The following is a 17,919-nucleotide window of genomic DNA, read 5'->3' as shown; positions in this document are numbered from 1 at the left end:
TGAAATTGTAAGAAGATGTGGTTTGACGTATGTGAAACATGTGAAGCTTTTTTCACTTGTAACCATTGTCGTATTGAGTAAATTTAAAGGTTTTCTTAACTTTAAGGTGGGAATCGTTTTTATCCCCTACTTAGCACCGGTTAAATCTTCCTCCGCCTTCCGGCGTGCCGAAGGGATTTTTTAAAATGAAAAGTAATAAAATATTATTTCTTCAGATAATTTCATATCTTTTTTATTATTTATCGTAAAATTTATTTTACAGTCAGAGGTTAATAATTATTAATAATTCAGTATATTTAAATTAAAAAAAAGGAGATGAAGTCTGATTCGAACCGATTTGCCTTCCCCCTCTAACATCCAAATATTTCATTAATTAAAATTTCATTAGGCTATAACTCTGGAACCAATAAAAATAAGTATCACTTATGATATATAGTTGAAAGGCTATCAGTGAGGGCTACTTACTGCAATTATGAGGAAGGTCAAAATCCAAAAAAATTGGATTTTGGATTCTTGGTCCGGTCCATTGCAATGAAAAGGGGAGGTGCACAGCTACATGTTACAGCAGTCCTAAATCCGATATTTCAACATCCTACGGCTAATCGTTTTTGAGTTATACATACGTACATACATACATACGTATGTACGTACAGATGTCACGCCGAAACTAGTCAAAATGGATTCAGGGAAGGTCAAAATTGATATTTCCGTAGAAATCTGAAAACCTAAATTTTTCGCGATCAGAATAATTCCTTTACTTTGTACAAGAAAATAAAAAGAATTGGTTGACAAATTTTTTTATCATCATTTATAGCTCTATTAAATCTCAAATAGTGCATCGCACCTAAATTAATTTAAAATTATTTTCATTAATATATTTTTAAATTTTTTTTTTGTGTATCACCGATTACTTTTTTGCAGTTCTGTCAGTGTTACTAAAGCCCCCATCTTAACAATGGCTGAAGAATTTATTACTCTTCCCCCTTGTATATATATACTGAATGCAGTTAAAAAGAGTGTTTTTCAACAGAGGTATTGATTGCACTAAATGTCAGCTAAAATGCCAGAACACAATAGGTTCGCGCGATACGCATGTACCGTGATTAAACGATATTTCTGACAAATAAAGGTCACATCATCAAATAGCATTGTCAGCAAATAAGGTTGCTTGATGGTCTATTGGGGAGCAACGACTTTTAGATACGATGTACATAGTTTCCCTAAATAATAAAGAAAAGTTTTTTTTTTTTTTAATAGATTAAATTTATGGACATACTTTTATTCTTAGTTTACATTCTCTCTCTCTCTCTCTCTCTCTCTCTCTCATACACATACACACACACATATATATATATATATATATTTTTTTTTTTTTTTAATTGTATTAAAAATATTTTGTATTAATTTTTCTGAGGTCAAATAATATATTAATTTATTTATTGTGTAAAATCTTTATAATTAAACCAGTTCTTTCAGCTGCGTTAGTTGCTACTGTAATTCTTAAATAAAAAAAAAAACAAACAAAACATCCAATCCTAGGACTTTTGATGGTCTCGTATAATAAATAATAAATTTATTATTGACAGGAAATAAGAAGCTAAATATGGTAATATATTTTGTTTTGTTATACCGGACTGTACCTTGCCCAAAGACTAACGTGTCTTAGCGATTGTTTGTTTGTGTATTTTATCCTATAATTGGACAGTGGGTTTTTTTTTAATGTGAAACAAGTGTCAAACTAATAGCGTTTATGAAAATATAAATATTCTATACGCATGAGTGCTTATGAAACTGAAAAAAGACGATTATCAAGAATGGATCGCATGAATAATTAATACCTGCTCGTAAGGATTTTTTAAGTTAATAATATTCACCTTATAAATATCTTAACAAAAATCTATCTGTTTGAAATTTTCTTTTAGTTCTAACGATTGCTTTTGATAAGTAGTGGAATAACAGCAAAAAAAATATTGCTGTTTGTTACGACAAACATTTAGATTTATAAGCTACATGGGTCAAATTTTGATTAAGTTTTCATCGATTCGAGTTCACTTATTTTTACATTCTCGTCTAGATATAACTCTAGAAGGGTAAGAATTCTAATCGGTCCAATTAGGTATATGTGCTTTTCACCGGATTTTGACGTTTTGACGCCTAAGGAACCCCAAAAAATCAATAAACCGGATGGAAATTTTCCGGATGTTAATGTTCGTATGTACGTGTGTGTGTTCGTTGTAGGCCTCTAAATCACCTTATATTTTCAGAACTACTGGACTGATTTTGATCAAACATGATCAGATTAATTTTATATATGGAGCATTGATGTCATTAAATTGTCAACATAAAAAAGATGGAAAGGGTGAGGCTGTAGAGCAAGGTCACTCAGTATATGGAGATTTCGTCATATTTGTATAAATTAAATTTCCACTTACCAACAATTTAAAAAGTGTAAATCCTTAGTACTTTCGGAGCTGTTACTCCATCTTCAGGGATTGTTTGCCACTATAGTCGCAAATATCTTACAAACATGACGTTTCTGTCTTATTGACGTATTAATTAATTTTATTCTTGAAGACCGACTATTATGAACATAACAGTTTAACTTAAAAACGATTATTGATTTGAATTTAAATTAACATCGTTTAGAAAATCCCCGAAGATGGAGTAACATCTTCGAAAGTTCTAGGATTTACACTTTTTAAATTGTTGGTAAGTGGAAATTTAATTTATACCATTGTATTAATACAAACGGTGCCAAGTGCTTAGTAAATTAAAAGGTCATATTTTTCTTAGGCACATTTGTTAACAATTAAAAAAAAAAATTTTTTTAAATTGTTTTGCAAAATTGCATTCCTCACCCCAAAAAAAATTATCTAAACTATATGTTGTGATGATGTTACAGGTGAGCAGTAGATTTAAATAAATGAATAATATTTAAAATATAAGAAAGTAACTCGGTATAGTTGGGTCTCGAACTCGATCTCCCGGTCGACTCGGTATCTGTTGCGTTAAGTCTCGCGGCTGTACTCATCTGCCTACCAAGCAAACGAAATATTGTTCTATGTTAGTTGTGAAATTATATTAGTTTAACTAGTGCTGACTGTGTCACACGAATTGTATTTAATTCCCGCGTGTGTGGCGGTAAAATGGGCGCGCGCTTTAATATTAGAATCATTGAATTAAATAAACGAAAAAATATATTTAAATAGAATGATAAATATTTTAAATTAAGTTGTGTTCCCGTTAAGTTCCCGTCACGCGGCTAAAGACGCGTGACGGCTATGTCCTATAACTGTGTAGTCAGCTATTTTAAGAAGGAACAAGCCTGTGTAAACTGATTTTTTTTTTTTAAAGTTTTATAAAAGTAATTTCGGTTTGCTTATTAGTACTATCGATCATAGTAAATTAAATAATATACAAACTCTTTATAACTAGGTTTTTAACCTCCGGGACTACCGTTATGTATTGCTTCAGAGGATGAGATGAATGATTTGTAGCGTGTGTGAAAATGCCATGCCTGACCGGGATTCGAACCCGGGACCTCCGGATGAAAGGCCTGGACGTTACCAGTCTCGTCACGGAGGTAGGCATAAGTAGGTTAGAATATAAAAACGGTCGATCTTCTTAACTAAACGCACGTTTATAACCGATATTTTTAGTTTTTGATTGTTAATAATAAGAAAAAATTTGTTTTGGATGAAATAAAAAAGTTTTTGAAATATCGTGTAAATATTCGGGGACCCATCACAGGATGAAGTAATAATTTCACATCATTTAAAGCTATATCAGAAATATCGAATTACAGATTACTTCTAATTGTCATTAAATATTGACAGTAATCAGTTATAATAATTTATTAATTATTAAATAGCCTGAATATAATTAATATTTAACAGTTTATTTATATCACTTGTTTATTATCTCCAAATTATTTTATTTAAATAATTACACTTTAATTTGTTTGTGTATTTTTATTTATTCAACATTATTAAATATTTATTATACCTTTGTATTTTTTGAGCTAAAATATAATTTAAAACTGCTTTAGAATGTCAGAAAGAATTTTCAGGATAAAAATACGCGCTGTTCAATATTGTTTGGAACGTAAAATCTGAATCTTGCTGACCGTTTTTTAATGAACTGAATTTTTTTTTCATTTTATATATATATTTTTTTTTACTTTTATTTTATTTTATTTTCTATCTTATAAAAAAATCATTTTTCTTATCAGGCTAAAAATCATTGAAACCAAACTAAAATACTATTTTCGTATTATACTTGAAAATACTTCATATTGTATAAGAAAAAGGACTTTATTATGCTTCCTTTGTTCTAATTATAAATTATATAACCTTCAATGAGTGATCAATGCAGGTATCGGGTGATGATTGGCAAGGATAACGGGGGATACATATACCTCCACTAATCGCAGAACTTAGACTACAGTCCCTTGCTATTTAATCTTTCTTATTATCGGATGGATATTTGTTTGTTTAATGTCGGTTATATAATGAACGGAATTATGAATTGCGTTCCGTTCTTATAGATCTCCGTGGCGTCTCGGCCTTTCATCCGGAGGTCCCGGGTTCGAATCCCGGTCAGGCATGGCATTTTCACACACGCTACAAATCATTCATATTCATCCTCTGAAGAATGCCTAACGATGGATCCGGAGGTTAAAAAAAAAAAGATTTGAAATCATTACTTGGGGTAACCTTGGGAGACATTTGTGTCTTTCCCTCGGCAAGATTTCCCTTCAGACCGTCCACAGAAGGCCTGTTGGTACTAGCGCCTTTCGGTTTAGTAGAAATGACCCTAGTTATTGAAGGATGCAATAATGCACTCTCTCCGCCGGAGGGAGTCGCATGTGTTAATGATGGGTTAAAATTTTAAGGTGGAGGTAACAGATGGTTGGTGAATTTAATTTTGTAGACAAGGAATCGGGCAGTGTTGCGTTTCCTTCCGTGCCACGTTAAACGATTTAGAAAATAAAACTGTGACAATAAATCTGATTGATTTAAATTTCACTACAATATTTAATTTGTAACATTATAATCTCGAATTGCGTGAGCCAAAAGATATGCAACCGAAAAAATCTACTAATAAATACTCTACTGTATTTTTTAGGTGAACAAAAAGTATTTATATTTATTTATTTTTCTATAGATTTTTTTATAGATGCTGGAAATTCCCCCATCTGTTGCTACTCATGTCTCAACACGTTTCTTCATGTTAGTTGCTACTTTTCGGATGGTCGCTTCACTTATATTTCCTCTCCGATGTTGTGCTTTAGTTAGTAGATTGTGACGGTTGTTCTTATAAACATTATCCTTCAGATGGCTCCAAAGAAAAAAGTCGGGTGGAGTTAAATCTGGCGATCTAGGCAGTTCACGAGAAATGATGTGTTGCCCAAGTAACTCACGCAACATTGTCCTATTCGCTGTGTGCACCGTAGCACCGTCTTGCTGCAGCCGGCAGTCTCATTTTTTAACAGTCCTACGAATTGCATGATGGATATCCTGGTAAGATTTAGCTGTTACCGTTTCCGTGAAAAGGATTGGGCCTTCAATTATTTTCCGCGAAATCGTACACCAAACTCCAACCTTCTGCGAATGTATCGGGGTCTCACGGAGAATGTGAGCGTTTTCTGTACTACATTATCTGTCCTTTTGGCTATTTACGTAGTCACTTAGGTGAAACCATGGTTCATCAGAGTAGAAAACATAATTCAACACCCGAACACTGCTGAGAATAAAATGTAAAAACCATTGAGAATAATGTAGTCTTTTTCCCACATCAGGTTCTCGAAGCTCATGCACAACGTGAATGCGGTAGGACGGAGTTTCAGCTTATTTTTGTGGCTCTGCAAACATACCCGTAAGATATTTCGGTTTGTTGACAGTTTTCGTTGTTGGTGAACGTAGCAAGAATACGCGGATACTTTCCAAGGGCGCATCACTTGAAACCGTAGGTCGGCCGAACCATTTACATACATTCATCCACACAACCGGTTTCTTTAAAACGAGCGACTACGCGTAAAATCGTTTATTTTTAAAGCTTTTGCGATTCAGAAAAAGGTACTCTAATATCTTCCTGGCATTTTAAGAATGACAGCGATTTAGTAACTTTCAGAAATGAAAATGCGTTGAGCCTGGGAGAAACGCATGTTTCGTCTGTTCACAGCTTACTCACCACTGTCTTCAAAACGCAAGGAAATTGGTTGGCTATCGTATGCTATTCTGTTTCCACAAGGTCACCCGTTATCAATACGTACATTCCCGTCGACGGAAAACTGAATTTTTCTCTGCAATATTTTGAATTTGGGGTCGCGTATCTTGTAACTTACTCTTAACGAGGTGTGCCTCGTACCTCTACGAATTTTAATTGCCAGAATATGACGACGCCTTCGAAAAATAAGGAACGTAGAAAAAATAGTCGTCTAGAATTCGGCATATATTCTTTATAAGCACTATTTCGAGAATATTTCATCTAATTTTAAACAATATGGTTATAGAGTTGGTGAGTATTAATCATCAGCAGTATTATTTAATGTGAACTCTAAAAAAAATCCTTTTTTTTTATTAACTTTACTAGCAGATCGGCAATGCTTCGGTATTGCTAGATTTGAGTATATGTATAGATTAAATGAACACAATTGAAATTTTGATAAAACATTAGCAAGATGAACATTACGGAACTTCACAAAATTTAACCTTTCCCTTTTACCCTTCCTCTTTTCTTTTCTACTTTTCCCCATTTCCCTTTCCCGCGTTTCCTTTTTCCTCATTTTCATTTTTACCATTTTCCTTTCCACATTTCTCTTTGCCCTATTTCCATTTCTCCTTCCTCTTTCGCCCTTTCCATTTTCTTTTCCTCATTTCCCCTTTCCATTTTCCCCCGTTTTTCTCTTTTACTTTAATAGATTTTCCCTTTCTCCCTTTTCCCCCGCGCGTACATCGGTCCAGTAGTTTTTTAGTCTATAGCGGACCCACATATCGGAAACATTGAAATGGAATCGTAAAATATTTAGTATTGCGTGTGTTTTGCTTTTACGTCCAACAGATAGCGCTGTTTTTTCAAAAAAGGCATATTTTACCTGTCACAGGTGTGACATCTTAGGTATATAAGTAGTAGGTACATAAAAACGCACGTATTCGAATGCAACGTTGTGTCAACATTTCAAAGCAATCGATGATAAACTTTCGGAGATTTAAGATTTTGAACAAACGAACATTACTTTTTTATTTATACAGATTTTTAATGTAAAAACAAATAATTCGAAAAAAATGTTTATTATAATGAAAAGAAAAAAGGGAAAACTAAGCAACGGTAAATTTTTATATGTATTAAAAGAAAATGATTGATAATTTCCGAGATATTTATCCTCGAACCGTATCCACGTATAACATTCAAGGTATTTAAAATTTTATTTTAAATACATTAATTAATATTTAAATACAATTTTTATAAGATTTTACAAAAGTTTCGAAGTGATAGAAAATTACCCGGAAATATTAAAATTATGAAATGTTAACGAGTTTAAGATCGTGGTAATAAATTTTGAAGATAATGTGAAGCGTGTATGGAAATTTTATACTGTAATTTATGGTTTCAGTATTTATACGAAATGTTTTCATAAAAGGTCGTGTAATATTATTATATTGAATATATTATTAAAATACGTTATGTTTTCAGAATGTACTGTAATTGAAGTTAGGTTTTCTATGAAAATTTTACTTTTTCAATTATATTTTTCTATTTAACTTTTTATTAAATTTTATGCATGAGTAACTTGCTATATATTACGTGCATGTATAATGAAAATGTATCATTCATATTATCCTTATTATAATATCATTATTTTAAAAATTAGTTTTATACATTAACGTGATAACTTGTAAAAATGTGTAGCTATTAAAATAAAATATTAAATTAACTACATCATAAGCTAAGTAGTTTTATCATGTCGTTATTTTAAAACTTTTTTTTATCTGTTTATGAAATTGTGATTTTTTTATAATTTAATATTATAAATAATCGTTTAAATTAAATTACCGCGTGAGGTTTTGACTTAAAGGTTACGTATTGTATTTTAACTATAAAAGCATTATTAAACATAATTTTAGTAAATTATATGGTATATGCACGTCGTAAAATTTAAGAAGAGTTTTGCGTACTACGTACGTATTTATTTTTTTATTTTTTATAGTTGTAGTAAAAACGGATAATTATTGGTTACGAACAGTATAGTTTATTTTATTATAAATAGCCAACTAACTTTAACTTGTTTTGTCCTTGAGTAATTTATGTATGTATATTTTCAAACAAATAATTTTTGTTCTTACTTTTTATGTTGTGTGGGTTCATATCTGAATGTTGTACAGTCGATTGGTATTTATAAATTTATTTATTTTAAATGAACATATCCATTCTAATGTAGTGTAGGGGTGGTATGTGATTCATAGAAAAAACCAATATATGTTGAAAAACGTCTATAGTAAACATTTTTAAAGACTGGCGGGAAGAGAAGATGACGCATGGCATATACCCCCACTTAACTATTTCCATTATCGTACATTCTGATCAGTCACAACTAATAGCTTGATGAATGCAGTTACGATAGTGTGACAGTCGCCGTTGTTACGTACGTGTTCGTGGTAAGTTATGTGTTTCAACAGCAGCAGTGTTTGGTAGGGGTAGAAGACAGTGTCCTCTGCTCGTTGCTTCTTAAACATTGTTATACTGTCTGCTACATTGTGTACAAGTGTTATCTATCTAACGAGTTGTTTGTAGCCTTAATTATTATTTCTTGGTTTATGTTTGTTGTGATGTGTTGTTAATAGATAATGATTCAACATCCGTTATAATGGTTTCAATTTCTATTGTAAATTGTTCATTTACGTCAATAATTTGAGTAATTTCAAAATTGTTTAACTTTCTTTTAACTATTGCTCATCAATATCATAATTATGTACAAGATTATAGGCAGCCTTTATTTTTACTTTTGATATTTTTCTCAGAAATGTAGCTCTTGCACTGGAGTTAGTATAGTTAAATTTTTTTAACTGAAATTAAATCCCAGTAGTACTGGACTTATCACGACAGCCAAATTTTTTCACGTATTAAAAAATTGTAGGGGGTGATTTGTAATGATCATTTTTGAATAACGTAAATGATTTCAGTTACACATTTTTATTTGTAAACTGAATTTTAATGAATTAAGATACTGTATTTAAATTCTGGCAAAATTAATGATTGTACTTTCCCTTTAAGATAACGCTATAGTGCAATTTCTAGAAGGAAAAATATTGTAATCGGTCCAATTTGGGAATATGCAATTTTCACTGGATGTTGCGTTTTGACAGGTTAAGGAACCCGAAAAACCGAAATAAATCGGATGGATATTTTCCAGATGTTAATGTTCGTATGTACGTGACTGTGTGTTCGATGTTAGCCTCTAAATCACCTTATATTTTCAGAACTACTGGACCGATTTTTACCAAACTTGTTCAGTTTACTTCTATATATGGGGCATTGATGCCATTAAATTTTCAACTTAAAAGGTCAAAGGCTGTAGAGCAACGTCACTCATTATCTCAAAATTAAGGTCATCTATTTGTTAGGCACGTTTTTTAACGATTAACAAATAACAATATTTGCAAAAAAAAATTTTTTCATAATCGCACCGCCACCCCAAAAAATGCTCTAAAACAACTGCCATATGTTGTGACGTCACAGGTGAGTGGTAAACGAATAATATTTAAAGTGTAAAAAAGTAACTCGATCTAGTCGAGTGTCGAACTCGATCGCCTGGTCGACGCGGTACCTAGTAATTTAAGCCTCGCGGCTACACCAGTCTGCCGACCGTACAAGAGAAAATCGTTCTACGTAAGTGTGAAATTACTTTTGTTTGGTTAGTGCTGACCGTCGCCGCTAGTACTGCCACATCCGCGCGAATTAAATACGGTATGCGCGCGCGTTATACTTAGAATCATTGAATTAAATAAACGAAAATTATTGTATTTAAATAAAATTATAAATATTGTAAATTAATGTTTGTGACGCTCATTTCACAAACATCAGAAACAATCCACAGTTGTAGGACTTTCCCGGAACGCAGCTTTAGCCGCGTGAGGGGAAAGTCCTACAACTGAGTTCTTAGCTTTTTTTAAAGAATAATGAACATACCCATTTACGGCCATCGGTTGGTTTCTTCTTTATATTGCATTGTCGGGTCCTCTTCTATCCTAACTAATTTGATTATATATTGTTTCCATTCTCTCTTTGTCAGCCTTTTCTACTAATTTCTGATTCTATTGCCCTTAATTTTTTTCATCGATTCCAAATTTTTCCAGTTTAGAGTATTTTATTTTAACAATTTAAAGAATTATTTTGTTTAAAAATTCTGACGTGGTTAATATTTCATGTGACAAAATTAAGTTTGTTTTTTTACATTTTCAGCTCACCCTTCTTATTATTTCTGTTTATTAGTCATAGAAAGTGACTTATAAATTCTGTTATACTAGAATTTACAAGTAATCTATATGCTGTACACTTATAGTTCAGTCATGTTGAGCGCTTTATCTTGTATATTTCCAAATGGCTGCTTCTGGGAGGATTTCAGTTTACATATATATTCGTTAGTCATTTCTCATTTTATTTAATAGTAATTAGTATCAGCGACTCGCGTACAGGCACTGTGGTACTGCAGCACCCCCTATTTCTACTTGATATTATCGATAACATTTAATATAATTGAGTACTTTTTTTAAATTCTTTATTTATACTTTTACAACATATAATCCTTAAGCTTAATGTAAGTAGCCATTCCCCCAGTTGTAAAAAAAATGTTGTATGGAGCTATGCGCTTCACAGTTCCAGTGGCGTGGTGTTTGACTGTTGTGCCCATGCGCACATAGGAAGCTGCACGCGGGGCTGCGAGGGAGAGAGAGCACTGTCGCTCCCGCAGTGCCGACCCTGGGGTTCTGGTGGAAGGTAGTTTTTTTTTACTTCCCGTGTGTTGTGCTTAAAAACCGTGTACCATATTATTGAATATGATGAAGTGTAGAATTGGATTATTATCCTGCTTCCAGCTATTCTATTTGATTCATTTTTGTTTTCGGTTCTTTTATTTTACAGAAAAGTAAAATAAAAGGCTTTGAAAAGGCCCAGAAAAAATTTTCTGGTGCAGCACCCGCACTAATTTTAGCTACCAGCCGCCACTGATTACTGTTATGTTAGCTGTTCAAAAAAAAAAAAATACTTTTATAACTATTCATTTATTAAACAAAGTTTCTCATTTTGATTTATTTTGGTATAATTAATTTCAGTGCTGAAATTGTAGGATAAATTTCATCACCCAACACTTAAATTATATTAAAAAAAAAAAAAAATTGAGTAACTATTCTGACTGTACGGTTAGTCATTTTTCCGTTTATATTTTCATTAATTACACACATGTACACGTAAATATATTCATTTGCTTAAGTGAATTATTATCGTTGTCATTGAAGTATTGTACATCTGCGTAGTGAGATTTATTACCATTAATATTTGTATATACATATGTACACATCCAATAATACAATTTCTCATTACAATTTGCTATTATATTTGAGGTTTGTTCAGTTTATAACCTAACGACGGTTTTATTTGCTTTAATGACGCTTAGATTATCTGGTCTCTAATGTATGTTTAATGTTTAAATAGTGATGAACCATGATTTTGTATGAAATAAATTTGATTTCTATGATATTTAAAAACTACCTTCACTTAATATGTTACTTGGATTTTCTTTACAAAGTAGAAATATTATCTTGACTTACCACAGAAAATGGATATATATTAAGTTTTATTTTAAATATTTTGTTTAAATCATTTAATTATTCTAAATGATCAAAGATACCTAATTATATTAAGACACTACGAATATATAAAGTATTAAAGAAAAAGTAAACTGTATTTCATATTCTAAAGTTTAAACGGTTAGCAGTTAAAGTGGTTGTGCTTTCTATTCTTCTTATAAAAGCATTTTCATTCTTATGTTGTTGGCATTCCTTCTTAATTGTGGAATGGAGCATAGGGATTTTGTTCTATGAAGTTTCAGTTTAATGAGGAGTTAAGAAAGTTTACCTTACGATTTGAATATACCTCCTGAGATTTGGCAACATCGTTCGTCATGGAAGTTATAGTCAAGTGAAGTACTATATTTATAAACTGCCAACAGTATTATATACTAGTAATAAAAAAAAAAAATCTGACAACATAGTTGTAGGACTTTCCCGTCACGTGGCTAAAGCCGCGTTCCAGGAAAGTCTTACAGCTATGGATCTTTTTTGATTCACGGCTTACTCACAAAATAAAATTTAAAATACTTATCATTTTATTAAAATTTAATACTTTTTCATTCATTTAATTCAGTGATTCTAACTAAAGCGCGCGTGCATACCGTATTTAATTCGTGCGCGTGTGGCGGTCGGCACTAATTGAATTAATGTATTTTTACAATTTATATAGAACGATTTTCGCTTGTACGGTCGGCAGACTAGTGTAGCCGCGACTCTTAACAAATCACGTATAGAGTCGACCGGGCGATCGAGTTCGAGACCCAGCCAGACCGAGTTACTTTTTTACTCTTTAAATATTATTCATTTATCTAATTCTACCGCTTACCTGTGACGTCACAACATAGTAGACCTACTACAACAGATTTTTTTTGGATGGGGGTGCGATTTTATAATTTATTTTGCAGATTTTTTAATTTTTAACAAATGTGCATAAGAAAAATGTAACCTTGATTAGGCGAAATCTCGAGATACTAAGGGTAACTTTGCTCTACAGTCTCACCCCCCTGACCTTTTAAGTTGAAGATGTAATGTCATCAATGAACCCATATATAGAAATAATGTGACCAAGTTTGATCAAAATCGGAACAGTAGTTCTGGAGATATAAGGTTATTTAGAGACCGACAGCGAACACACACACATAAACATATGAACATTTTTATCCGGTTTTTCAGTTTTTTTGTTCCTTAGGTGTCAAACATTACGATCCTGCGAAAACTTCATACGCCCAAATTGGACCGATTACAAAGCTTTTCATTCTAGAGCTATAGTGCTATGTAGACGGGAAAGTAAGACGAAGAAAACAATTAAACTGGGGAATTTTGTTTTAGGATCTCTGTTATTTTGAAGTGTCGTTGCCAATTCGTATATGTCAGGTAGGTGGAAAATAACACTGTTACCTTTGTTAAAGAATTTTTTTAGCCGTGTGTACTTGATTAAATAATTCTTATTTATCCCAACAAATTATTAACACAGACCTAAACACATTTGTTTGACGATCGATAAATCATGTTAGAAATAATTCGTAATATTTTTAAGATCTGTAAACGACAAAAACTAAATTAAACATGTTCGATGGCAGTGAAATAAATGATGTTTACACTAACAAATATCGTGTAATAAACAATTGATAATTTTACTAACATATGCTACGTTTGTATTTAACTTATGATAATAAGTACGCGAACCATAGTAACGATACTATCTGTGTATACTGACATTCATATTTTCTGTATATTCATATTTTAGGCGACATGGCTATGAGAATGTTTACTAAATAATCATCGCTAATTGGTCGGTTTCCAATCGACATTTCCCTACTTAGTAACCCATTTTTACTGAATATTCGTATTCTTCGATTATTCTTATTATTCATAATCTTCGATTCTCTTGCATAATAAATTATTTCACATCGGATTTAATACTAGTATTTATTTCTAGCTACATTAACTTTCTGCAAAAAATTATTAAAAAGAGTGATTTAAAGAAAAATTATCTTTAGTTACAGTTCATGGTAATACAAGATGGCAAAGCTGCTTCCCTGGCCGTGATTGGCAAAAAGTGGTGCCTGTGATAAAATATTTTACTAGACTGAAAGTAGTTGAAATAACCGAGTCAAAGGGGGATATTTATCTTGCAGAAATCTAATTTATATCGGTTTCACTTTCTGTATTGTTTTACGCTTCGTTAACCTTTAAGTTGTTTTTATAAAACGGGGTAATAAATATCCTTCACACCGTATTAAAGCATTTTAAAATTGTTTAATATTAAAATATATCATTGTAAACAGGAACGAGATTGTTTTGGTCATAAAATATTTACGGATAAATTGTGTGTTTCGTGTTGTATATTTAATGCGGTACAGAAAATTGATTTTAGATTATTATTATTATGGTGTTTGTTACGTTCACTTTACACAAAATATGTAGTTTTGTTGTAGGCTACATAGGTACGGTTGTATAAATGTTTTATTTTCCATTACATAATTGTAAATATTTTATTTTTAAAAAAAATCTTGCAAAACTGAAATAATTTATATTATTTCCTATATTTTGTACGCAAATATGTTCCCAATTTTATATTATCGCTTTTCGTTTCTGTACATTGTAATCGATTCTCAATAAACCCTTTTAAAATTTATGAAATCGGTATGAATTGTTAAACAGTTTTGAATTAATTAAAGTAGGCTTTGATCTGTCAGTCTGTGTAACGCATCGATCGAATTTTTAACAATTTTTGGAGAAGAAATTAAAACTGATTCGTTTTTTTAATAGGTTGTTTAAATAAATTTAAATATATATGAATTTTTAATATTTAATTAGCTGTTTTTCTTTACGTTTTATTATTTTTTTAACGTTAAGGTGTTTAAAAGTTAATAACATTTTAAATTTGCGATTATTATAAATTGTTATTTTAATAAACAACAATTAAAAAAAAGATGGAAGCTTTTTGTTTAATTATTACAGTTATACTTTTATTACACGAAATTATTTTAAAGTTTTTACTTTTTTTTAAATTATAATCATTTAAGAAAAAAATAGAATCTTAATGGAGCTTTTTCGCCATCTTCCTTTATTCTTCGTTTCTTCTCTTTTCATATTCTTCTTTAATCAAATCAGTTAATATCTAATTGCTTTCATTTTTTTTTCTTCTAGTATTCTTTTTTTGTCAGTTATGTTCTCTTATAAGCGTATATTCATTCACTAGATGAATAGAATCTAAATATAAATAAAAACTATTTTTTTCAACAAAATCGACAATAATATTTTATTTAACAATTTTTTAATACGAGTACAATAAATCTTTTGTCGTTTGAAAATAAGATTATATAAATATAATATATATATAAAAAAGTCAAGTGGTGCCCACGTCAGATTTTTTATATTTATTATATATTATATTATATATATATTTTTTATATATTCATTCTATATATATATTATATATATATATATATATATATATATATATATATATATATATATATATGTCAGAATGAGTTTTCAAGATACAAAAATGATTATCAGATCACACTGTTTGACATCAATAAATATAAAAAATCTGATGTGGGCACCACTTGACTTTTTTGTACGCCTATTAAATTACATATACACATTTAAAAAAATGATAGGTCCTTAAAATTTTATTTCATTAATAACTTCTGATTTCTCATGTATTTCTTTTTTTTATTATGATTGAATTATTATTTATCGTAAAAGTTTTTTTTACAATCAGAGGTTAATTATTAATAAATCAATATATTTAAATTTAAAAAAAAAAAGGAGATGAAGTCTGATTCGAACCGATGTGTCTTCCCCTTCTAAGACCCAAACATATCATTAATTAAAATTTCATTTCGCTATAACTCTGGAACCAATGAAAATAAGTATCACTTATGACATATCGTTTAACAGCTTTCAATCAGGGCTTATTACTGCAGTTAAGAAAAAGTTCAAAATCAAAATTGTTTTGGATTTTGGAATCTTTTTGGACACTTTTGTTCCAGTCGATTGCAATCAAAAAGGGAGATGCATAACTAGATGTTACAACAGTCCTAAATCCAAAATTTCAACATCCTAAGGCTAATCGTTTTTGAGTTGAGAGATACATTTTGACGTCTGTACGTACGTACAGACGTCAAAATGGATTCGGGAATGATCAAAATGGATATTTCCTTTGAAATCTGCAAACCGAAATTTATCGCGATCACAATACCTCCATTACTTCCTACAAGGTAGTAAAAAATATGAACCGATATTTCGTACTTAACTTATACGGTACATGCGTTTATATTTACAAATATACTACTTTCCTTAAAATGAAAATTGTAATTTACTCTTTAAAATGTTATTTGTGCCTGCAAACCAGATAAAAGATTATTTTTTTATCTACAAACCAGATAACATTATCTTTTTTTAACTCGGCACTGTACTTCATCGTACAAGTGAATACCAATATTTTGGCTTGCGAGGAATAACAATATTATTCCTTAATTATTTTTAACAAATTATTATTCTATAAAAGATCTTACCAATAATTATTTTCGTTTTACAAAAATTACTTTATTCTCTCGATGATATTTTTCTACAGTTCCGTTTAATATGCACAAACAAAATAGGGATTTCTTAAAAGAATGGTGGGGTTTTGAACACGGATTAAATAAAAACAAAAATAATTGTTTATGTTGTTTATTTATCGAATTTGTCATTTCAAACCGGTTTTTTACGTAACTACAATTTCAATGTGCATCATTATTTGCTCGGCAAATGTAATCGATACACAGTTTCTACCCATGCCCGAATTAACATATCTTCTTTTATGGTTACAATTGCTTCATTAATCCTTTTATTTAACTGACGTAAGTCGTTTTTTTTTTCAAATAAACAATAATTTTTTTTTATAGACGCCTACAAGAAAAAATCGCAAGTTGTCATATTTGACTCATGGGAGAGCAGAGTATAGGTCCTTTCCGGCCTATCCATCGATGTCCATATTTCTGTTTGACGAATGCATTAGAGTACGGGGAGCGTCTTGTTGGAAATGAATTCGTATGTTACTTAGCCTTTGTATTTATCTGAGCCGTAATTAAGCCATCTTCATTGATTATTATTATTATAATGCGTAGCTGCATTAATTCGGGAAAGTTTACGGATTACGAAAAAATAACAGACCAGTATTTTCCTTCCTTTTCATCTTGATAACAATTTTTAATTTTCAATAATTAGTAGAATTTTTTTTTACTTTAAGAAATTTATATTCCATAATATAAATCTACATTTTTAGCACTATAAGTTTTCCGCTTGTTTGTCAATACCAATCATATGATTTTCTTAACCATTTAGAATTCAGCGGTTCAACCATCCCTTTTTTTATTCCTTTACCAATCAAAGTTCATTATTTTTACCGATCAAAATGCAGTGTTTTCATTAACTTTATCAATGTTAACTTTTGTCTTGGGATATGAAGATATGATTTCGTTTCCATTCAGTTTTGCCAACAGTGAAATTGGAATTTTTTTAACTGCCTGATAATAAACCGTTTTACGCGAAAAAAACAACGTTGTTAAATTTTAAAAACTCTTTGGTTAAATACAAAAAAACTATAAGCTTTCTGCAAGATGAACAAAACAGGAAAATAGAAGGAAATCTTTTAATAAAAATTATCTCTTTTTATTCAAAAAAATTGTGTTTTTTTAATATAAATTAAGTCGATCAGTTCTCGAGATAAATACTAAAGATAAAAAACGAGTAAATTTAAAAAGAAATGAAAATTATCATTTCTCATTAACTCCTGAATTCTGACGTGATGTAAAATATAAATAAATTAACATTTGGTGCGACTTTTCCGAACAAAACAGACTTATTTTACAAAATTTTTGTAAAAAAATTTTTTTAGGTAAATTTAATTTGCTACTTAATGATTTAGCTGCAGTATATTTGATGAAATGCTCCCTTCCTGATAAATGCGCAGCAGCTGTACCAGGGGTGGAGGTTTAGTCGGTAGTGCGCAGGAATACAATACGTACCTAATATCATCTTGCGAAACCTGTTAGCGAGTCTGACAGTTTAACAAAAA

General features: G+C 30.7%; 1 protein-coding gene across 16 annotated transcripts in view; it reads left to right on the top strand.

Moving 5' to 3' along the window:
• mbl (splicing regulator muscleblind) overlaps positions 1–17,919 on the top strand; it is a 734,546-nt gene that overhangs the window by 226,535 nt on the left and 490,092 nt on the right. Inside the window, exon 1 of one of the 16 annotated variants that reach the window (XM_075355733.1) lies at positions 8,618–8,657. The exons of the other annotated variants lie outside the window; for them this stretch is intronic. The gene's annotated coding sequence lies outside the window, so the exon portion shown is untranslated. Of the gene's footprint in view, positions 1–8,617; positions 8,658–17,919 lie in introns of those variants that run through there. 16 annotated transcript variants of the gene reach the window in all.

This window comes from Lycorma delicatula, chromosome 2 (genome assembly GCF_047948215.1).
Source record: "Lycorma delicatula isolate Av1 chromosome 2, ASM4794821v1, whole genome shotgun sequence".
Taxonomy (NCBI): domain Eukaryota; kingdom Metazoa; phylum Arthropoda; class Insecta; order Hemiptera; family Fulgoridae; genus Lycorma; species Lycorma delicatula.
This window is presented reverse-complemented; position numbering and strand designations above follow the sequence as displayed.